This window comes from Phodopus roborovskii, unplaced genomic scaffold (genome assembly GCF_943737965.1).
Source record: "Phodopus roborovskii unplaced genomic scaffold, PHOROB, whole genome shotgun sequence".
NCBI classification, from domain to species: domain Eukaryota; kingdom Metazoa; phylum Chordata; class Mammalia; order Rodentia; family Cricetidae; genus Phodopus; species Phodopus roborovskii.
Genome location: NW_026126410.1, coordinates 3358491 through 3382971, shown reverse-complemented (window position 1 = coordinate 3382971; position 24481 = coordinate 3358491). Strand labels below are relative to the sequence as shown.

General features: G+C 36.6%; 1 protein-coding gene across 8 annotated transcripts in view; it reads left to right on the top strand.

Annotated features, from left to right (window-relative positions):
* Positions 1-24481, top strand: part of Tenm3 (teneurin transmembrane protein 3) — a 1243671-nt gene that overhangs the window by 42398 nt on the left and 1176792 nt on the right. The gene's annotated exons all lie outside the window — the stretch shown is intronic.

Below are 24481 nucleotides of genomic sequence, written 5' to 3'. Positions count from 1 at the left end.
CAAAGTCCTTTGAATAATGTACTCTTGAGAACTCAGCCAGACCCCATGGGCAGTGACCAGAGGGGACCTTTACTAAACATTGCAGGGTACTGAGAAAGCCATTCATCCATCTGGGGGTAACCTGCACCATGATTTTGAGACTTCTCACTGTCCCTCCGTAGTAGCCTTTCATCTGATGCCTTCTCTGTTCTGTGAACAATACTGAATCTTAGGATTTTACAGTCTCTAGAAAATAAACCCAAATTAGAGTGATTTTGAGTACCTTCCACTAGACAAATTCCATGTCAGCAACAGCTATTATAAAGCCCCATGTAAGTTCCTGATGCAATTTTATAAACAGATAGAGAAGTTGGGTTGGGCTCACAAAAGCATTCTTGTATGTGCACACATATTTGACTGTGAAAATGTGAGTGTGTGATAGTCAAATTCAGACAAGAATGAGAATTAAACGTTTAAGTAAAAATTGATTTGTCTCTCACTTTTAATGATTTATGTACAGTCACACCCCCACCTTAGATGCTGGAGCATTTGATTGAGCCTTTATTTCTGCCTTTTAGAAAAACCCTAGTATTTATTTAGAAAAAGTACATAAAATATTTGACTATACCAATGAAATAGGGTACTAGTAGAAACAAGTTAATGTGTACATGTGTTTTATATTTGTGAATATGTACATACATGATTAGAACCTCACATAATGCAAATTATCCTCTTTTCAGATTTCCTTGGTAACTAAGTTTACTATTTCAACCTGGTTTAAGTGTAAAAAAACAGCAAATATCATGGAGAGGCTTATTTTAAGTTTAACGTAGCACATATTTTAGTTAAATTTCCATCTCGTTATCATCCAACAGAGCAGGCATATGTTTCAGCAATGGTTTTTATAGCATTCCCATTTTATCTGATAATAAGTTAAATACAATTCCTCACAATCTTGTAGCTTATAATGTAGCACATGTGGCACCACTACAGTTATATTTTATATTACAATAAGCTACATTTTTGCTTTCAGTTTGATGAGAGAATATTTTAATATGTACCTGGGGATGCTCAGTGACACCAGATGGTACTTTGCCATCTACACTCTCCACTTTGCCTGCTTTGCAAGTTTGTGACAGCCCACAGGGAGGTGGCAAGGCATCCATCCAGTCAATAATGTATCTGGGACAATTCAAACACTGCAAACATCTTCATGAGCTTAAACCGCATCCGTTATTATTACCCTGACAAAGTGGAAGATGATGAGGCAGAGCATCCTATTCACAAAGAGCACACTGTTAACTGCCCTCATTTGGGACAAGAGGATGGAATCTATGAAAGTCCACATATGGACTTTCAGAAAGAGGTACTGAATTCATCTCTATTTTGTGATCAGGATACACACATTGCACACACACACACACACACACACACACACACACACACACACATTGCTTCTATTAACAATACATCATCACAAGTCAGGATTTTAAAACATGAGAATCTATAACGAGATATGGTCTGTGATTGCTGCACAGGACTTTCAGGCTTTGGTGAGTCTCCTGAGTGTTGTGCTATGGAGCAAATAATGTCCCATCTGTCTTCAGATTCATCAAGTAGCATGATCCCAAGTGACTTGAAATTTTCTAGGTACCAGTAATTCTATCTCTACCCCACTGTAATTTTTTTTTCAGAAAACAAACTAGCTATTTAATGCATCTTAAAATTATCATGATTGTGTAATACATTTCAAATTAGTTTTGACTATTATTTGTGAGGTGGGCCTGGGGGGAAATCATCGGGGACTTAGAAATTTAAGAAAATAATTTATAGATTAACTGAAACATTTTTAAGTTTTATGTAGGTTTGAAATTTATTGTCCCTCTATCCAAAAGTAATGGAAAGCACAATGTGTGGCATATTTCTGTAATCCCAGTACTTGGAGAGGAATGTCATACAGAATATAAATTCCCATCCAGCTTAGAGTCCTACTTGAGTTTCAGAGCATACAGAGCTCCAGTGCAAGGTGTCTCAAACAGAAACAGAAAGAAGAAATAAAGGAAGAGAAAAAGAAAGGTAGGGAGGGCAGGAGGGAGGGAGGAAAGGACAAAACCTTCAAGCCTTCAAGCCTAAATTTAATTTTAGTTTTTATAAACACTAGTAATAAAAGGTGAGATCAATATAATAATTTGATGGGATTTTTCATCTTCACATTATAAAAATGAATATAAAATACCTTAGACTGTAAATGAGTAAGTAGGTTTACTCCAATAAAGTGGAGCTTGTTTAAATAATTTTCTCATATACATTTTATCATGCCTTTTGTCCATCCTGCTTGCCCCACACTTCAGAAAATAACTTTCAGAACTGATAATGAGAAATATGTCTTCCCACAAATTACTGAGCCACATATGTATAGCATATGTGTTTTTTAAAATTACGTCTTAACAAATCAAGAAACAGAGTATTTCACATCACATGGGGTCTGTATTTTAGGACATTTTGAAAAATAGAGATAGCCCTATCAGTTAATCACTTCTGACGATTGCTGGACAGTGGTAAGTAATGACTCTCTTCAAATTCAATGTGGAAAGATACTAAAGATGGGTGCTATCAAAGTATATTATTCTAAGTATGATCTTGCTTTCAGCTACGAAAGTGGACATTAATTTGTAGTTTTCTGCGTTAGTAATTTGTCACCTTGTGTTATTTGATATATCCTGGAAGTTGAGTCTTTACAAAGAAAGATTGAATCCCACTTCCTGACCATCCAGTTCAAATTTTAAAAAGTTTAAATTATTTGAAAATTTGACCTTCATCCCTTTGCCTGTTCTAATGAATGGGAACTTAGAAGTACAAGTATTTGTTTTCCTTCCTTGGAAGGACGATCTAGACAAATCTTTTTATTATTATTATCAACTTATGCTGTGAAGGTGTCATTTCACTTTATTTCTACCCTATCTAGATAGTCATAATATCTGATGCTTAGAATTGGAGGCATCGTTCTGTTCATGAAAGAGGGACTGCACCAATATTGCTGAAAATGCTTCTGTAACTTAAGAAATTCTCAAGATGTGATGAAATCAAACTTGAACATTAAGTAAATGCTAAGCACTACTACCTGTTTTGTTTTCCCACAAAATATCAATTATTTTAGCATGCCTCAGCAGGACTGCCTGAACAAATCCAGTCCCTCCTTTTGTATCCAGCAGAGGCATTTCCCTAAACGATATAGACAGCATGGGAAGTCTGAAAACAAATATATCGTGCTAATTGTTGTAATACTTTTTGTATGTAGAGATGTGAAATTGTCAAGAAAATGTATAGTAATCTTATTCTGGCAAGTTCCATTGTTTGTTGTCAATGATTATAAATGTTAGCAAAATCTTTGTTTTGTGTTTACATTATAATTACAGCACTTTGCTTTTTTTGTTTTTCAGTTTTGTTGATACTTTAGACAGAGTTTCCATATTTCCATTGTTGATTTTGTATCCTGGCTAAATTTTGCTGTCAAAATATGATAGCCAAATGAACTTCATGTGGTGTTATCTCAAACAAATCAATTAATCTTGGTTCATTGTCCTCATCTGCTATATGAGAGTAGACTAGAGAATAGACATTTCTACTGAAGCTATTCTTCTCTAGGTATAACCTATTTCATGATACATGGAGGTGGGAAGAGAGATTTAATGTTGTGTGTGTATATCTGTATGTTTGCATATGTCTGTATTTGTTCCAGTATTTTTGTAGGGTTATAGACAACCAGTAGAGTTGAAAAAACAAAACAAACAAACAAACAAACTAAAAACAGTACGTAAACACTGTTTGATTTCACATTTCTTTGAAAAGCTTTGAAAGAAGCAGAGGTGACCCAAGTCAGATCACAGTGATAAAGAAAGCTTGGGTGTCAAACTCTTACTAGTAAAAATGATATATAATGAAAGATAAACAGCAGGAGGTTTGGTCGTAATGTTTAAGAACGAGTTTGCCAATGTTGGAGAGAAAGCTTCAGAATTTCCTATACATGCTTTAATATTTTGACAGAGAAATATTAAGAATCCACTGATAACACTTGTGTGTGTTCAGTGTTGTCATTCAAAAAAGCTGCAAGCCAAACAATGGCAAGCTTTCATAGAAATGGGCAGAATATTACCAACCATAGTGATTAAGTCTGGTCACTAATGAGAAGGTATAAATATATTTTCTCATCACTTTCATCTTTGACAGAAATGAACATGTGGATTCAGAGAAACTTAACAGTGAAGAGGGACTTAAAGACACAAAAAGTAGAATCTAAATGTGGCAGAGAAAAAACAAGAGGCATATTTGGCACATGGTATTTTATCTATCTTACTTTATAAACATTATTAAATATTTGATGATATATTTGAAAGCTACTTGGTAATTTCTTCTCTTGTGCTTCCATGCTTGATCATTTACTAAAATTAATAGTAACAATTTCTATATTTCAATTTAATTCGTCCATGTGATACTTCAATTTTTCCTGAATGTTCTGCACATGTACACCTCTATGTATTTCCTTAGAGATCACTTAACCCACAGCCCATATATAATTAAAAATTGGTGATATGCAAAGCTGAGAGTATAGCTCAGGATTAGAGTACTTGCTTACTATGCAACAAAGCCTTAGGATCAACACCCCCAAAGAAGAAAAAATAATAAAAGAAAATTTTAGAGACATAATAAAATTTTATTGCTATTCTTTATTTAGACTTCATTTTGTCACCTAACTGAGATGTCAGTCTGTAACTTTTATTGTCTGATTTTAAATGTTACTTAAAATTTTTCATTATTTATCCATGAGCAACACATTTGTTAGCAATAGTTTAAAATGAACCCTGTTTGAAAGTAGACATAATATGCATTTGCTAAGTGAATTCATTAAGACTAGTGTGATTACAGGGAATGTCAAATGAATTAATAATAATGGGACTTCTAAGTGTTACCATTACTTTCACAGTGTGTTACTGTTTTTACACTTATGAGACCTGAGGATAAATGACACTCACATATTATCCTTGTATGTTAATTGTATCTGCATAATCAAAGCTTGAGCTAGCAATTTCATGGGCAGTGAAAATTTCTAACCCCCTGAACAGAGAAATTAGTATTATTTATAAGTTTCAGTGAAAGGTGATTCAATATTTTAGATTCTAATTATAAATGACATTTATATTATGTTTCCCACATATTTACTAGAACCTTACACTCTTAGACTTTTTGTATGAACACTGCATGGAACACAGAATTGAAATTAGAGATTTTTCAAGGACTTTTTGGTTTCTTTACTTGAGAGTATATGGTATATAAGAAATGGACAAATACATTCACATGTTTTCTTTATTCTAATAATAAAGCCACAGTGGTACAAATATACATACATTGACTCATTGTGACTTGGGTATTTGATCTTGGGACAACTGTGTTTTTGAAGACAGTTCTCACTAATCTGCATAGTAATTACTGATCATCTGCTTTTACAAGTTCTCAAACCCTTGGACAATAACATAAAATGCTCTCTTATTTCCTGTATTCACAACCCATCAATTATTCATGGTAGAGATGGTTGTAGGGATGGATGAAGGAGCTTGGGATTGATTAAGAAGAATATACAACTTCAGGAATATGTGATAGATAATTTTCACATAAAAGTAACCACAGACCTAGACTTGTCACACATAAGAAAAAAAGATGCATAAAAGTCTTGTAAGTCCCACTGAAAAGAAATCAGTGAACTGTGATTGTTTTATGTTAAAACATCAATACCAAGTATCTTTGGGCATCATTAAATTATGAATGTATTTGGTTGGTTTTGCTTTGGATTTCTTTTATGGTACTAAGCATAGACATATGGTGTATGATAGGGAAACACTACCAAACAAGTAAGCCCCAGACTCTTTGTTTTGTTATTACATAGGTCCAGTTTGTCTTGTGCTTTATAATCTGGGATTATAAAGATGTGCCAACCTACCTGTCTTGCTTATTCACTTCAATGATCTAACATAGTAAGTCTAGAGTCACTCTCCCAGTTCTTGAGGGTAGTCATTACTGTTTCTTCCTGTTATATTCTGATTTCTTATGCTATGTAAGGATTGATTTAGTACATGGTGTTTCTATTCAGTGATAGATAGTCTGCAAACCCAGAATTGTGAGTTTTCTACCAGAAAACAACTAAAGAGGTAAACATATTTCACTCACAAGCATATTTAGCAACACAACCAGTTATTTTTATTAAGAGTAGGTGTTTCTCTTTTCCCCAAATTTTATGTAGTGTCCTAAATATCACAAATGATGCACACACAAAGTTGTTAAATAATATAAAACTGACCAAAACTTTATAGAATGACATTATCCTTGGGGGAAAAGAGCATACTTTCTAACAAGGCTAACCCTGGTTTTCAAACTTGCACTCAAAGATTTAAGTAATTTTAAGGGAGAGGCCAGTAGTAGGGCTTGGTAGAAATATCTGTGGAAATTACATTTTAGTTGATTGTAAATTCTGGAATGGAAAAACTCTGTAATAAGGTCAGATAGTTGAAGATATTTTGGGATGATAGAGACAGATTCCTATACAAAAGTCTAGAAGGGAAAAAAATGGCTTTGTACTCTGGTTTAGTAGATCAAAACATGGAAGCCTCCCCTCAGTTCAACACATTTCATCTCAAGAAGGTATTTCCTCACTTGTCTCTTTAAGACTTGAAAGCAATGTGCTTAAGGGTGACAACACATGTTACATGAGAGGCTGCCAAGAAAACAGTGATAAAATTCCAGGAGGAAATCTTTGCAATGGTCAAAAGTTATAAGACTAACATGTAAAAGACAAAAGTAACCAGTCTGACTCACTAAAGAATAAAATCATGCCTGACAGGAGGTAGACACAGTATTTTGGTTCATTAACAAAAACAGACTTTAACATTAGAACAAAACATAGAATGGTGATTTCATGAATGAGTATCTTTACCACTACTGGTAACGCTGTATTTTAATATCTGCTTCACACCTACAAGGGAAGGGAGTTGGTAATATTACCTGCCACTAACTCGGAAGCATTAATTAGTGACATATTAGGTAGAGGAGTAGAATACATATTGACTTACCAATTTGGGGATTGTTTTTTTAATGTGATTCACGGTATGAAAGGAGTTTCACATTAGGTACACTCACACAGAAAAGTATACATAACTGAAACAAAGTTATCACAAAATAATATTTATAATTATTAACATCCTTCAAATATTCTCTTCTATTAGGTATCCCACTTTGTATTTGCCTACCTGGGTTGATGTCAGATCCCAGAAGTAAACCAGGACCCACAATTTGGAAACTATCATTCTGATCAATATACTAATTAGGACACATGTCTTCCATGATTAGGAGATTGCCCCTAGGAGATTGGCAGTAGTTATTAAATAGAGAGAAATCTTCTTAATTTCTTGTGGCTCTTTCTATTTTTCATTTTAATTGAGATTTAGAACCATAGTAATAGATTAGATTGTGATGCACATTTATTTGTTCACATATACACAAATAACAATGCTTTTAGTCAATAGTAATATTTGGTAGTGAACTGCACTCTAGACCATTCTTTGATAATTCTGTATAGCAATTCCTATACAGTAACTATTATAAAGGAAAATGTAGCCTGTAGAACCTGTGTGACTGGAAGACATGAAGAAGAAAATGGGTAGGACTTAAGAATTATGTGTCAGCTCTTATTTGAATGACAAGGGGAGAATGAATAAAAGCCTTAAAATTATGTCTAATTTATAGTCACTCCCAATCTGTACCCAGGAATTTGGAAACTTTATTCCAATATTGTTAATGATCCTACAAAATGTTTCTTAGGCATTAGATAAACAATTATGGGGTTTCTGTGGGTTTCATTTTTTTATTCCTATTCAACAGCATGTATATTTGTAACAATTTTCAAAGGGGCAAACAGATACTACTAGAAGTAACAGGTTAAAAAAAATCGCCCCACTATGCTAACAGAGATGACCAACACAGGTACCACCCAGACCCAGAACCAAGATTATGAGGTGGCCTACCCTAACATCCACCCAATCTATGAACTGCTAGAGCCAGTCCTGAACTGAAGGGGCCAGTCTGGCAGATCTTATGCTGTAGGATCTCTGTGACACAGGGCAATAACAGGATATCCAAGAGAATTTCCAATGAGGGCCCAGCATCAATAGTGTAACAGAAGTCAGAGGTCTCAAATCACACCAATGATGCATTGCAATAAACACTTGCGAATGAAGATGTTTGGACTAGAGTATGCTGTGTGACACACTATAGCTGCCACAATTTTTTTTCTTGTAAATTTTTATTTTATTTTTTATAGGAGTGAAAGTTGCAAGGGCAGACGGCAGATATGAAGTGACAGGAAGATGAATGGGATCAGGGTACATGATGTGAAATCCACAAAGAAACAGTAAAAAGTTTTTAAATTTGTAATTAACTGAAAAAAAAAAAAAAACTAGAGACTTGGGGCACTAACCCATACACCACTACTACCTCATATCCACCTCATAAGGAAGAGGAAAAATATAAATTTCTGTCTCAAAGAAAAAATTCAGCCCATCATACCACTTAAATACATACCTCTAAGTATCAATTTGAATTGTTTTGTGACTTTTTTGTAATGTATTTTAGATCTACATTTGTTGTGTTTTGAATAAGAAATGCCCCTTACAGGCTCATGTAATTGAAGATTTGGTCCCCACATGGTGGCGCTGTTGGGAGGCTATGAAACCTCTGTGACATGGGTCAAGCCCATGGAAGATGTAGGTTTTAGGGGAACATTTAGAAGACCATATGGCTTAGTGTTGTTGTGTGCTCTCTGATTTATGATCCACTAAGGAATAAACAAGCTTAGCTGCTTCTCTCATTCTCATGGACAGAACCACTTGCCCTGCCTTTCCCACTCTGCCTGACCCTCTCAACCATGGGACACCTCCTCATTCCTTTAAGTTGCTTCTGTGAATATTCTGTCACATCAATGATAAATAACTCATACACTGTTTTTCATCAAAAGTTTAGATATCTCTTTAAGAAAGCTAAGCATCCTCCCAAACCACTGTGTTGTTTATGGCATTGCTTGGAAATGCTGGGGATCTAGACAGGATGGTGATCTCTCTGTCATCAATTAGATGCTCATACACTTGAAATGTTTACACCCTATAAATTTCAGTCATTTCCACTTTGCAAATCAAAATGCCATTGTATAATACTGAAAAGTACAGATAGAATGGACACATACAAGAACTGTTCTCTCTGGTTTACTTAGTAAAATCAAGTTTGCACTCAGAGATATATCAAATGCATGCGTTTATGTCTTCTGTTCCCATTTGTATTTATTTTTATGGACAGTAGTAGACAGGTAGTAGACTCAGAATGTATTTTTATTTTCCTTGCAAAAATTAGCTTGAATCACTCAGAATATTTCTTATAACTGATGGCTATCCTTTTAAAAGCCTGTAACATTTCCCCAGGACTGTCTTTACTTTAATGATTGGATATACATTTCTTTTCAAAGACAAATCTCAATGTGCAATATTGGCTTGACAATTTGGAACCCAGGCTCTGGCCTTACCTTTTGGTACTCACTTCTTGTTGGTTTTTTTTTTGTTTGTTTGTTTTTTTGTTTTTGTTTTTGTTTTTTTTGTTTTGTTTTGTTTTGTTTTTTTTTTTTGTTTTGTTTTTTATTTTTTAACTTGAGGACCTCATAGACAATGACATGACTGTCCCAACTCACAGAGTCACTTGATTTCCTCCCCTTGGACAATGGAAGAAAAGACATTAACACAGCAGAAAAGAAAATAGGCCTGCAAGTGGCAACTTCAAGGGTTGACGCAATGTTTGAGCCTTGCTGATGATAAAAGAAAGTAAAGGTAGGTTGAATCAAGAGTGACTTTAAGTTACACAGGCAGCCAAGGTCAGGTAGATGTCCCAACTCATTCAAAATGGATTATATTGTATGAGCAACAAATCCTACTAATATTTCTAGATAATAGTACACAGAGTAATTATTCTTTCTATGTACAGAAGCTAAAATTACCATAAATGTCTCCCTAGAATACTGTGAATTCCAAGAGGAAAGCAGAACAATTTAATGAGTTGACCAGATAGTCAGATATAAACACAACCCATGATTAGGAACTCAATTATAATAAGTTAAATTGGAAGACAAAGATGTCATAACCCATAGTGGGTCAGCAACAGGAAGTGCTGGAACACAAACAGGAAAGGGAAAGTAGGCTTTGTAGTGGGTACACCTTCCCCACTAGTCCATAATATAGTCACTCCTCTACTGCTGGGTCCTGAGTCCACACACACAACCAACAGAAGATGGAAGATAGTAATAGATATCTTTACAGAGCCAGGGAAGTGAGCTGCCCCCCACATGTGCTAGTAATTGAGGAATATTGAATGGGAAAAAAAAATCGTATCAGAAAGTAGCCAGAGAGGGTTTATGTAAGTGTTGGCCCCTATTAGTAGGGAGCATATGCTGTTTGCCATCCTACAACTTTGAACTACCATTTGGTCTAATCCATCTATTAGCCTCAACTACTTCCAGATTCCCTTCTCTGAACTTGCCTCTTCTTTAAGATGAAAATAGACTTTGGGAACACTTACATGAACTTTATAAAAAGAGTACCACTCATATCAGAAAGTATACATGTAAATTGTCTTTTACCACCCTGAATTTCACTGGTGTATTGCAAAAATTTGGTGCATGACCAAATCTTCCCTCAGAAAGAGCCTTGAAAACAGAGGGGGTTAGCACAGACCAAAAACTGCTTTGCTACTCATATACTGGAAGCAGAGTTTGGGTCACCAGCATAGAATCCAAGCTGGACATGAAAACACTGCTGTCCTGGGGACTTAGAGAGCTAGTCTTCCCAAATCCCTGAGATCCATGTGCAGTGAAAGCTTCTTTCAAAAACTAATGTGAGAATCTATAGAAGACTCAAGAGGTCTCACTGCAGCCTTCTGCATGTGTGTGCTCATGACAGTGCTCCTACCCACAGGGGCATACATGCACACACACAAAGAGGGTTCATGCTGTCTTCAATGCAGTTCATGGGTAAGCATGTAGCAGAGCTTGCCTTCCTGCAAGGAGCTCCCAATACCCCAAGGCTGAGCAGATTTCTCTCAAGCCAAAGATGGAGAGCCATGAATTTGGGGCTTCATTTTATCCACCGGTTTATAAGGAAAAGAAAGCTCTCTCTATTGCAAATCAGCATCTGCCCAGTGAACTTTCTGTAGGAATGGGACATAAACTTCTCTCGTCCTAGGGTGTCTCAGTCCTGAACAATTCTGAAATTTTCACCCCTTCTTTGCAGGGGAGCATCAGCTACCTTCCCAACATAGCAGATGCCTCAATCAAAACATTGCTCTGCTCTTTAGGAACAGGGCTTCTTGGCTGGGGATATCTTGAAGCCCTGGAGGAGGCTGCTTATCTCCTTTTCATGTCTAGGTACAAGCAGCACTCCCCTTTCCTGTTGTCTAATCCTAGAGGTTAGTGACAAATCAGCCCCCTTGCTGGCAATGTGCCTTCATCAGCCTTCAGGTCAATCTGGTTTATACCTGAGCAGGAGGTCGGAAGTGGTTAAGCAGGCCCTGTGTGTCCTTGTGGTACTCACTGCCAAGTGCAATGAGATTGGATCCTGATTAAAAGCCATGCCAGATTTAGAAACACCAACCTTTCAGAAGACTGCCTCTTCACACAAGTACTCACCAGTTGCTGGGAATGTGGGATGTCCCTCTGAAGAAATCATAGTCACAACTTTGCATGTCTCTTCTTTACAAGCCATCTTTTCTTTGTAGCCCCATCTTTTACACCTCTCTTGACAGCAGACCCTTGCTCAAAAGGTCAAGCTTGGATTGAAGTGGGTGACTATGTTAGTTCAGATTACTGTCCTAAGGAAGTTAACAACTGTCATCTTGTTGTCCTCCTTTTGACCTCTTTTCAATTTCTGTTTCTCTCCATCAGCTTTTAATTCACCCTTTCCTTTTCTCTTTCTTGTATGACCTAGAGGTCTAGAACACAGGTTAATTCTACTTGCATTAATGGTTAAACAAAATTTTACGAAAATCATCAACCAAATGATTCTGTTCAAGGCATTTACCTGGGGCATGAATTTTCAATTCCAATTCTCTTTCCCCTCAAAAAATCAACTTACATGTTTAGATGTCCAACCACTCTTTACTAAGGTGCTGTTAACATTGTTGTATTTTGAAAAACTGTCTCCTGTAGTTAAGAAACCATGCTTATCCCTAAAGTATACTTCAGTAATAAGCAGTTGTATGATATCCTAAATCATATTAATCCCTAATAAAATCACAAATTTGTTTACTTAGCCCTGCTAGCCCGAGTGATGACATGCAATTGATCTTTGTCTGACACAGCCTGAAAATCTGGCTCAAGACAACACAGTGATTCTTTACTCCAGAACAAAAGCATTTGGGGTTAAATGTGCCAGGTGTGGGCCAGGCAGATGGCACAGCAGCAGTGCCTTGTGTTGTCATGCACATAATCTGATTTCTGAAATGACCTCGAGACACCAATTTGCTCGGCTCAATATCAGGTGTGCTGTGAGGAACCCAATCTCCAGGGAACAAGAGCTCCACTTTTCAGTCCTTCTCATCTGTGGGCTAATGGACAGCACTCTCATTGGAAATGGCACTGTTTGCTCTTCCAACAGGAAGAAATTGTTCAAATGCTGGGAGCTTTACCAGGCAGCAGGTGTGGCCATGCTTCCTGAGTAGATAATTGAAAAGACTGGTTTGGTTTGGTTTAGTTTGAAGTTGAGACTTCAGAATCCAACAGTAAACAATACTGTTCCCAGTGCCTTCAATTGCACAAGGATTGAGCTTGATTTTTATCTGAGATAGTTTATGTTTTTATATGTACAAACAGCGGTTATTTTCTATAGTTTAAACTTTGAAAGATAAAGTTAGTTGCAATACCCAGCTGCATCTTTGTCTGTTCAGCAAATAACAATGAGATACAACCTATGTGCTCATTTCTGCTGAACTTTCTATAGCATTAACAAGATGCCCATTTTTATCTTACTGAGAAAAAAAAATGTAAAAACCAAACAAAGACACTGTAAAGTTAATGATCTAAAACCAAAGGATTTTTTATAAAGTTGAGGAATTCAATTAGGAAAGTCTACCAAATTTCCAATTTGATTTTTGCTTTTGAATGTCATGTATTGTGAGACTGTCTGCCAAAAATATGCTCCTATATCCTACAGATAGCAAATGAGAACCTCCATTCCTCTATTTGGATTTATGAGAATGAAGATTTTAGTGAATCATGCCTTTTATTTGAAACATGTATTTGTTAAGCGAACACATATTTCCAGTCATGGGAACAAATTATTGTGGAATGACTGAAAAGAGTTTTCTATACTTTTAACTACGTGGATTAATACTATGAAGATAAGATTCTGTTAGCAGTAAAGCATCCCTAGTACAGGATTCCAAGAGACAGGACACTTAACACAAATATAGAAATGATGACATAGTATTAAATTACTGACAAATCAAAGGAGAATAATATTCCTTGTGAGAATATTGAACTCTCTACCGACCACAGTATTTAGGGATTTCTTGGGTAGAATTTTTTTTTTTTTATCAAAAACACCAGAACTCAGTAGGCAGACACAGGCATATTTCTGTGAGTTTCATGCCAGCCTAGTTTACACTGAAGATTCTAGGATATCCAGGGCTACAATAGAGAGACCCTGTCTCAAATACCGTTAGATATAGTTATTTCCTACAAAATGAAAATACATTTTATATCTTTGGCATATTAACTCAATGGCATGCATGGTGAGCATTTTTCTTCTCATGTCTTGCATAGAGTATTCATTTCTGTCTGCTGTAACTTAATTAGGAGACAGACACCCTGGAATATATTTAGAAAGAAAGAGTAGAACCCTGGGAGAAAAAAAAATGGGACAAAAGTGAAAAGGACCATTTGGAGAACACACGCAGAAATGTGTGTTTATTAGGGAGAAGTCAGGGAGAGCAGGGTTTATCCAGACTGGTTTCCTGGGACTGAAGTTCACTGGGAGGAAAGTTCCAATTTACACTACATCTCTGAGCCACAGGACACCACCTCAGACTGGAAGTCAGTAAGGAAGAATCCTGAACCTCCTGAAGAAAGGTGTGTCTCACTCTTACAACTCTCCCCTTAGGGTGGCCTTGGTTGCAGTTACTTGAATTCCAGAAGGCAGACACTGTTCCATAGCTCCTAGTAAGAGATCTGGACTCAGAGAGTATTATGCTTTATGTCCCTTCCAAAAGCTAAGTTCTCTTCTTAAACATGATTTTAAATAAATTATCCTTCCCTGTACCCAGGTATGTCCAATTATCCATCCCTGATCCTGTAGATTTTTATCTGATTATAAACTTTCCTAGTTAGCCACTTGTTCTCTGCCCCTAAAACCTTGATCCCACAGCTGAATACACCACCCACAGAAGTGTTTATCTTCACAAGGCTAAAGTTAGGAGCAGAAAAACCCAGAATCAACACCTCTCAATTTAACATTCAAGAGGGGAATTTTCCTTTTGAAAACCTTTGAGTGTCTTAAAACAAAGACAAGTCACTCGTGTGGCATCCAAAATTATATTGCGGCAGCCAATGGCACACTGTTAAATGCATCTAAATTCCCTGTCTTCCTTTTTGGAATCTGTTTACAAAATGATTTCTAAACACAGATGGAGCCTTTTCTTGCCTGCACATATTAATTTACAATTTTACTTATGCACTCCTGATCTTTCTGACATTTTGTCCTTTCATTTGACACCAAGTCATTTTTTATACATGTCCTGTGGAAAGGTGGCCCTAGCCCTGCAGTCAGCCACACAATCCATGATACACACGCATGCATTTTTTATTGTTCTCACATGTTGCTTAACAGCCTGCGTGATTACGGCTGTACAGAAGAGCAGATGGGTTCTTGCATAGCGGTGAAACAGATGAGACGCTCAAATCGATTGTTTTATCAACAATCAGTTGCAGATAAAAATCATTTTAATGAGAGAAATTAATGGTGTTTGCAAACATGATGTTAATTAAAGAACATTGCTTAGGCGTTTTTTCGCCTCTTTTTTTTTTTCACACACAATTTTTTGTTACCCATGACATCTTTCATTATTGACTCATGCCCCAAAGAAAAGGCGATTAAAATCTGCTTTTGTTTGATGTAGCTTTTATTGAAGAAAGAAATAGATCTTTCTGAAGCTTCCTGGTGAGATGAAAGTCTAATTATCTCCACAAATGAAAGGAAAAGCTTTAATTAGGCCTGTGCTGAATCTGTGCACTGTGAATTTGTGCATTGTGATGGATGGAGCCAGCATCTCCTCCGTGACTGCCTTAGCAATAATGAAGGAAGAGGCGAGGTAACCGGCTCCCAAGATTCAGCTGGCAGAGTGGAATTGGAGGTACACCTGGGTTGTGAGCCAGTGCTCAGAGCAGCTGCCACAGGCCATGTTTCGGTGCTGTGCATTCGCGGTTTTACAGCCTCCCTCTGAGCTTTGATCTCTTTGCACACAGCAGGGGTCCTAACAAATCAAGCTTTTCATGTTTCACTCAGTTTCACTCTCTTTTGCCTCCCCATTCACACTGGAACTCCAAAGAGGATGGAGAAAATATTGTCTTTTTCTGAAGCAATTAATGATCAGCAGCTGACGGGATTGAAGTGGGTATTATGCCATACAAGCAGTATTTTAAGGTTGACCGTTGGGAGGATACTAGAGAAAGAAATGAATTATTTATTTAACTTCTTATTTGTTTACCCCACTATTGATGGCTTTACTAATCATTTGTGCAAAGGGCTACCTGTGTGCATACAATTTAGGACGCCTGTTGAAAAGCACACCAGGTAAAAAGGGTGACATTGAAAATGGCATTAAATTGCTAATTGTCATGTGGGTAAAAGTTAAAAATACCAAGTATGGCCCAGCCGTTTATTTTGCCCCACTTTTTCCATGTTGAATACAGTTTGGTCTATTTTCAAGTTACCCTGGTGATGTTAGAGAGGTCAAAATTCCAACTTGCTCTCTCCTGGCTTCTCTTAATCTGTTCTTTTCAGTGAATCCAAAAGCACTTCTGACATCAAGAGTGATGATGGGGCTTATTTCAAACACCTTTTTTTTTTTTTTTTTTTTTTTTTGAACCAGGATGAAAAAAAAAAGTTAGAGGGAACCGCTAACAAAAACAAGCCCTATATGCAGGGATTTACCTTCCTTTACCTTCCTTCTTCCACCCACTAATTGATGATAAGGAAATCTTTCTTAAGAAAGGATGACAAATTTGTTTGCATGATTTAAAAAAAAATTAGAAGTAGTTAACCTAATAGAGAAAAGAAGTTATACCTGGAATATGTCACCCTGTGTATTCTTTAAGTGAAGGTAATTAAGTGAATGATACTTTATGGAGAATCCTGACCCCCTATCAAAAACAAAAATAAAAAGTAATCCCTAGGCAAGTCTGTTTTCTAAAGGTCAAGACTGTGCAGGGAAGTTGTTTGGTGAATAAATAATTAAGTAAATGGAAATAAGAGTTTAACTTCTTCTTCAAAGGATGGACAATTTGAAGGGGGTGATTTGATGTCTGGGTGAGGAATTTCTTTGTGATGACTTCCCCAATGATGGTCATTCCATGTCACAAAGAAGCTTTTTAGCTTCTGGGTCTAGAGAGTGACCATTGTTGCTCATGGAATCCATCCAGAGGAGTGACCTTCCTGTAGGTGGTTGGGACCCAGCTGGGGGGCCTTAGTTAACTAGCAATGAAGTATCAGCATGGACAAAGCAGAAATTGCCAGTTGTATTGCTCTGTAGTCCCTACTGAAATGATGTCACTCATGGCAAAAGCAAAGCAAAAGAAGGAAAGGGCCGTGTAGGGGTGCCCAAGGTCCAGGATAACTGGAGAGAGATGAAACAAGGTAGCTAAGAGGGGATGAAATTGTATAGCTCATTACACAGCATATAGGAAGTCCATCCTGAGGTCTCTCCTAAAATCAGGAGTGTGAAAGGAAATGTGGGACTTTCCTAACTCTATAATTTATTTCAGTGGAGTAGAACATCACACACAGCTAGATAGTAAAAATAAAACGGAAAACGGAATGCCAGAGAACAGATGCTAGCAAACCCCCTAATTAAATGCTCACTTTCCTCCCTTTAAGCTTTATCTTCCTCAACATTCAATTTCACTCTGTAGAGCATAGCACCAGCTCCTTCATGTGAGTTCAACTGTGGCACAAATGTCTCACGTGGATGTGTGTACACTGCTTTTTATACGGAGTGCAAATGGAAGCAAGATAGTGTCTCAGAGCTCAAGAGACAGCGAAGAAGCAGATCCCAGCTCTTGGTTGTAGACTTGGACAACAACAAAAACAACAACAAAAAACATTTTCAAATTGTCTGCTTCTTTGAAAAGTTAGTGTAGGACCTGGGGTGAAGGATCAGCCATTGACAGCACTTGCTGCTGTTGCAGAGGCCCCAGGCTTAGTTCTCTAATGCTTGCATTTCCAGGTGTTCTCCATCATTCTTGATCAAAATAATCTTTAGAATATACCTTTCTCCTCTTCCAGTGTTAACTGTACCTCTGATTATTGGAACTGTGAAACTGTTCATACACATATGATTCCTTTAGTTGTTTACTTGCCTGAGAGACCAACAGAAAAGGGGATCAATGACATTTTCAGAAGAGCAGATACTCAAGACTCCTGTGGGAAGGTTGCAGTCTGATAGGAAATACTTGGATGTCTTTGGGGCAGTCTACAGGTCAGAAATGTCTGGGATTCTGCATCCTATAGAGGCATAGCAATTCACATGAGACAGAGATAAAATCAGCTGGCATCCCAACATTGCAGAGGTCTGTCTGTGTTAATTATTAACAGTGTGTGGGTATCAAAGTGTCCTTGTGGCAGATAGCAAGTACCAGGTTTAAAAGCCTTCATCCAATCATCCTTCCAATTTAGGTTTAAGTGTAACAGATCCCCCATAGGCTGATGTATTTGAACACTTGGTCCCTAGCTTGTGGTACTGATTGGGGAAGCTGTACAATCTTTGGGAAGTTGACCCTTACTAGAAGGAGTCTGTTAACTAGGGGTGGGGCTTCAAGTTTCAGAGCCTAATGCCACTTCCTGTCCATTCCTTGTTCCCTCACTGTGTAAACAATGGGACCAGCACCTTAGTTTGAGTGTTTTTTAGCCTCCATAAATTCATAGGGAGTGGCACTATTAAGAGTTAGGGGGTTTGGTCTTGTTGGAGGAGGTTGGATGACACATGTCTTGAGCCTCCCCTATTAAATGTTTCCTTTATATTAATTGCTGTAGTCATGGTGCCTCTTCTCAGCAATAAAATACTCTTAAGACAACATGTGTGTATGTTGATATATGATGTATGTGTACATATACATATATGTATATATTTATTAATGAATGTGTGTGTATATATTCAATCCAAGGTAACTCTTCTTCCCTTAAAGTAGGTTCTTGATATACTCAGGGACAGCATCAATAAACAAACAAATCATAAAAGGAATAAGTTCAAGGTACTTAACAGAATTACACATACTTTACCTCTGCTTCTCCTGGACACATTGTTCATTAGTAGAGCCTCTCTAGCTGCCCAAAGTCCTTGTCTGCACCTGCTCTGCCACCTCCAGGATGCCAATGCCAGTCTCACATCCTTGTTCCTTTGTTCTCTCTCTGCTTTGCTGTTTATTATACACTGCCATCACATCAATGTCTTCTTCTAACCCAGTCTGTCCTGTTCCCTTGAACCTGCCCACGGTTCCTTTCCCCTGTGTCCCAGAGAACAACACAGTGGTTTGTAGTTACCTCCAGTAGAAACCGAAGAGTCTTCCTTTTTGTTCCTTATATCCATGCAAGAGTGGAAAAGAGTGTGGCGTAGCTTCATCATCATTCCCTGAAGTTATAAATTACTATAACTCAGTCCTTTTAACTGTGTAGTGCTTTGACTGTGGTTTCCTTCTTTACACTTAAATATAAAACTTCACTCCTTTATTTGAAAGACTCAAGGCTTACAGACTTCTAAATTTAATTTATCCACCTTCCCATTTATCGCCCAGCCTCCTATACTTCAGAGAATTTTTCTGTAGCAGAGTCTATGAACCAGCTTTTCAATGGCACTTAAAAGTGTTTTTATAGGAAACAACCAAACATAAATAATAAATAGTGAAGTACATCTTACTCTTCCGTCACAGTGCTAATTCACCCTCCAGTTCCTATTCAATGCATCAGGCACAGAAGTCTAGACTCATTTAGATTAGAAATAGCCCAGAATGTGTACTAGACATATATTTATCATCTTGATTTATTAAGGAGCAGCTGTAAAAAGATACTAATTAAGTGTTGAGGCTTTCTTTTTGAGACTATAATTGTTTTTTGGGTAATAAGTCGAAATGTAAGGAAATAAATAGGCAAGTGTATTCGAATGCATTAAATCTCTCTTATAAAATAATATTTACCTCCATGTTCATGAAACTAACAGTTTAAAAGATAGTCAATGGCTACAAAAAGTTTATACTGTAGACCAGAGATTTCCAAACTGTGGGTCCTGACCCCCTTGACAAAGCTCTTTCTTCAGAAATATTTACATTATTATTCATAACAGTATTAAAATTAAAATTAGGAAGCAGGAACAAAAGTAATTTTATGGTGGGGGGCGTCACCAAAACATGAGGAACCATATTAAAGAGTCACAGCATTAGGAAGGTTGAGAACCACTGCCATAGACATTCATCTAAAATGTTCCAAGACATCATTTATAGCATTTTGAGTAATTTGGCCTTGTTTCTGAAGTTTATTAAACTGCTAAACTCTTAGATATGGATGGTTCCCCTTGTTATATCTCTGGTCCTCCATAAATTTTTAATTAAGTGTATGAATATTCATAGACAGAAACAAAAGTGTCATATATGCTATTTAAGACATGTATATTTTGTAAATATAAATTTGTATAGTTATAAGTTTTATAATATTGAGGCAACATTTTATAATAGACTTAACTGGAAGCACTCAGAGCTTGGCTCAGTTTCTCCAATAATGCTACTTAAATACTCAGATAAAAGTAAGAAAAGATAAATGTTTGACAGTGTATGCTTATTACATTGATTTCCTAACTACATGTAAACATCAAACTATAAAGACCTCAAATAATAATAATAATAATAATAATAATAATAATAATAATAATAAATGGAATTACATTGGATAATCTATGACAATAAAACTTGTCAATAAAATGAAAGAAAATATTCCATCAGGTTTGCTTTAGCCAAGTCCAGGAAGAGGAGCAGATTAGGAGAGCATTTCTTTACAAACAGCTAGCCTAGTAAAGTTATGACAACCTCAAATCTCTGTCTTCACACTAAGCCCAAAACTGAGCACACATACACACACACATTATGGAAGGTTTCATGCTCCACTAGCCTGGTTTCACAGCCACTCAACCCCAAATAAACACACAGATGCTATATTAGTTATAAAACTGTTGGCCAGTAGCTAGAACTTCTTAATGGCTAGCTTTGTCTTAATTATGAACCCATTTCTATTAACCTATGTATTTCTACGTGGTCTTGGCTTACCAGAGAATGCCCAGACCTGTTCCTCCATTGGCGAACTACATGGCGACAGTTTTTGGCAGGCTTTCTCTGCTTATCTTTCCCAGAACTCTCCTTGTCTCATAGTCCCGCCTATCCTCCTGCCTTATTGGCCAATAGTGTTTTATTTATCACCCAATAAGAGAAACATATACACAGACGGACACTCTCCATCTCTCTCTCTCTCTCTCTCTCTCTCTCTCTCTCTCTCTCTCTCACACACACACACACAAAGACAGACACAATGAACTCAATCTTTATATAGAAATAGCTAGATTGTAACAAGATCTACTCCTCATGTTGAATTCTACTTCTAACTTTCTTGTTTCTGTGGCTGTTCCCTAGGATGTATATTGCCTAAATGTTCCCTAATTACAACCACCTACAAGTCCAACACTAGCTCTCAGTAATGTGTCAGTCCACTTCACATCATTAAACACATTTCATTATTTTTAAATTCATAGGAAATTGATTTTTACTAATACATAAAGCATAATTATCAGTATTCATAGGATGAGGCTGTTCCTTCTTTTTCATTCTCCTTTAAAACAAAGCTGGTGTAAAATATTTGACTAGAAAGTGATTTTTCTCATCAACTAGAAGATTTATAGAAATTATTGAAACCATAATATAAATAAGTAACACAATTACACCAGGACGAAGGCTGCTAATCCATCTTGTAAAGCTGGTACTTGCATTGCAATATGAAATTAGTCATCAGCCTTTGGAAAAGAGGAAATGCTGATAACACATCTAAAACTCAGCCCATGCAAGGCTTCTGGAAATCAACCACTGACTCTCAGTATTAAGAAAACCCATTACTACAGCACTGCTGTGTTCACTATGAGAATGTCAGATTTGTAATTCCTTTCTTTCCTTTCTCTTTTTGAAGCTGCTTATTTGTCTGAACTTTATTAGAATTCCCATAAAAGGGTAATGATATTGATTGATACATCATCATATATACCGAATGAAAATAATGTAAACAGAAGAATGATAAATGACTTCATCTTAATATTAACATTACCAATGGCCAATGCTATCCAAATATTAAATAGATGAATTAAGCAGATGTTATATGCATTTACTTCTTTTCTCCCTTTTATTTAAAATACATATTTTTTTCTGACAGGAAATAGGTATTTCCTGACTATGGTTTATCATCCCTCTCCTACCAATTCCTTCCCACCTCCCCTCCCATCTGGATTATCCCCTTTCTGTCTCTAACTAGAGAAAAAAAACAGGCTTCTGAGGGACAATAATAAAATGAAACAAAAATGGCACATCAAAAGTGACAAAACAAACACACAGAAGGAATAGAGTCCAAGGGATTGTGCAAGAAAAAAGAGATCCAGTCATTTGCACAGTCAGGAGTCCCATAAAGACATTAAAACAGAATCTATAATATACACACAAGTGACTTTTAGGATGAAAAAGGAGAAAATATATAAATGACATAAAAATTATGAAGATTTGACATGACATCTTGAAACAAGGAATGACCAAAGATGTTGCTGAGTTCCTTTCCTGTTGATCATCTACTGTGAGGCATACAGCTTACCATTAAGAGTATTTTGTATTCCAAGTAAGACTCCTTTGGAGGAAACTAAATTTTCACTTGCAACTGGTTATTAATTGGGAGTTGCCTCTGGGTTAAGGATGAGGACCTCTTCTCTTTTCAACTCTAGGGTCCCAATATGGTACAAAACCATACATGTCATCTCTGTGTTGTCATTCTTCGAGTTCATATGTGTATTCATCATGTTGATTTAGAGGGCCTTGTTTTCTTGGTGTCTTTCAGCTCCTCTGGCTCATGCATTCTTTTTTGTCTCCTCTTTCCTGGTTTCTCTGAGCTTTGAAGCAAGGGTTCTGATGGAGACATCCTACTTGGTGCTGAGTGTTACAATGTCTCATTCTTAATAATGTCTTTCTGTGGATCTCTGTATTTGATCCCATATACTTTCATGAGGAAGCTTTTTCAGATGATGGCTGAGCAAGGTCCTGATCTATGATTATAGAGAATGTCATTTAGACTCGTTTTACTGTTATATTATTTTCTTTTTTATTTGGAACAGTAGAACTTGGATTTACCCCAGGTCCCTGGGCTATCTAGTGTCAGTTTCCTGGTCACACAAGCAATGCTGCATATGGGTTCCACCTAATGAACTAGTACTTAGGTCAACTCATATACTCATTGGTTACTTCCACAAGCTTTGTGCCACTGTTGTATTGTCAAGTCTTGTAGGCAGGATACCATTACCAACCAAGGATTTGTGGCTGAATTACTGTATACATTTTTGCCTTTGGTAGTACACAGAGTACATTCCTTTACCAGAGATTCTATCATATATGGATGAAGGCTCTATGTACATACCAGTTTGACTTCTCCCATTGAGTTAGGTGGTTGTTTTCTTCAGTTATGGCCTTGTCCTCACTTTGTGGAAAGCAGTCTATATTCTTGGCAACTACCTTGGTTGTTTAGGATATACTCATTGTCACATTTGCTTGGGGATTCCCATGGTCCTTTTGGCCAACATCTCAAAAAAAAATGTGCCCCAAACCCTTTAATGGAAGCTTCTTGTGGATCCAGTTGGGATTCTGTCTCCACTGTTATTGGGATATTTCATCATATATGTATATATTTTAGGAAACTTCTACTGTATTAGGTTTCCATATTACACCCTCGAATGACCCTTAACTTTTGCTCTCTCCATTGTCCCCCCATCTTCTCTCCTCCCTACTTGGCCCTCTTGTTCCAGTTCCTCCTCATCAATAACTATCTGTTTAAGTTTCTTTTCAAAGAGAGATCTGTCAATCTCTAGTCTCTTACTCTATACATAGGATCTTCAGTTCTATGAACTATAATTTGCTTGTCTTTGACTTGAAAGCTAATATCCACAAGTAAGAGAGTATGTATCATATTTATTTTTCTGGGTCTTGGTTACCTCACTCAGGAAGATATTTTTCTAGTACCTTCCATTTACCTGTGAATTCCATGGCTTTTTAAAGGTAGAATTGTTTTCATCTTCCTGAGGCACTGCCACATTGATTTCTGTAGTAGCTGTACAAGTTTGCACTCCCACCAGCAATGGAGGAGTGTTCGTCTCCTTCTGTATTTTAAACAGCAAAAGCTGTCATGTGTTTGATCTTATCTATTCTGATGGGTGTAAGATACAATCTCAAACTAGTTTTATTTATATTACCTTATTTTCATTACCCTTATAACTAAAGATGTTGAACATTTCTCTAAGTATTTTTCTGTCATTCCTTGCTTGAGAATTTTTTATTTTAATCTGGACTCGACTTTTAATTTAGTTATTTGTTTTCTTTATACATAGTTTTAAAGTTCTTTGCATATTTTAGATGTTAGCCCTGTATCAGATGTATAGTTGATAAAAAAATTCTTCTCCATACCAAAATTGCATAAATATCTAACAAAGAATTACAAGTCAATTTCACTTATACACATAGATACATAGATACAAAAGTTAGTATACTTATAAACTGAATTAATGAACATGTTAAAAAGACCATTCATCATGATCAGTACATGTAATCCACCACATAAACAGACTGAAAAATAAAAACCAAATGATCATCTTATTAGATGCAGAAAATTCTTTACCAAAATTCAATACTCCATCATGGTAAAAGCTCTAGAGAGACTAGCCATAAAAGAGAAATATCTCAACATTATAAACATAATTTACAGCAATACCATAGCCAACATCAACCTAAATGGAGAGAAACTGAAATAATTTCCACCAAAATCAGGAACAAAACAAGGTTGTCCAGTCTCTCCATACCTATTCAATACAGTACTTGAAGTCT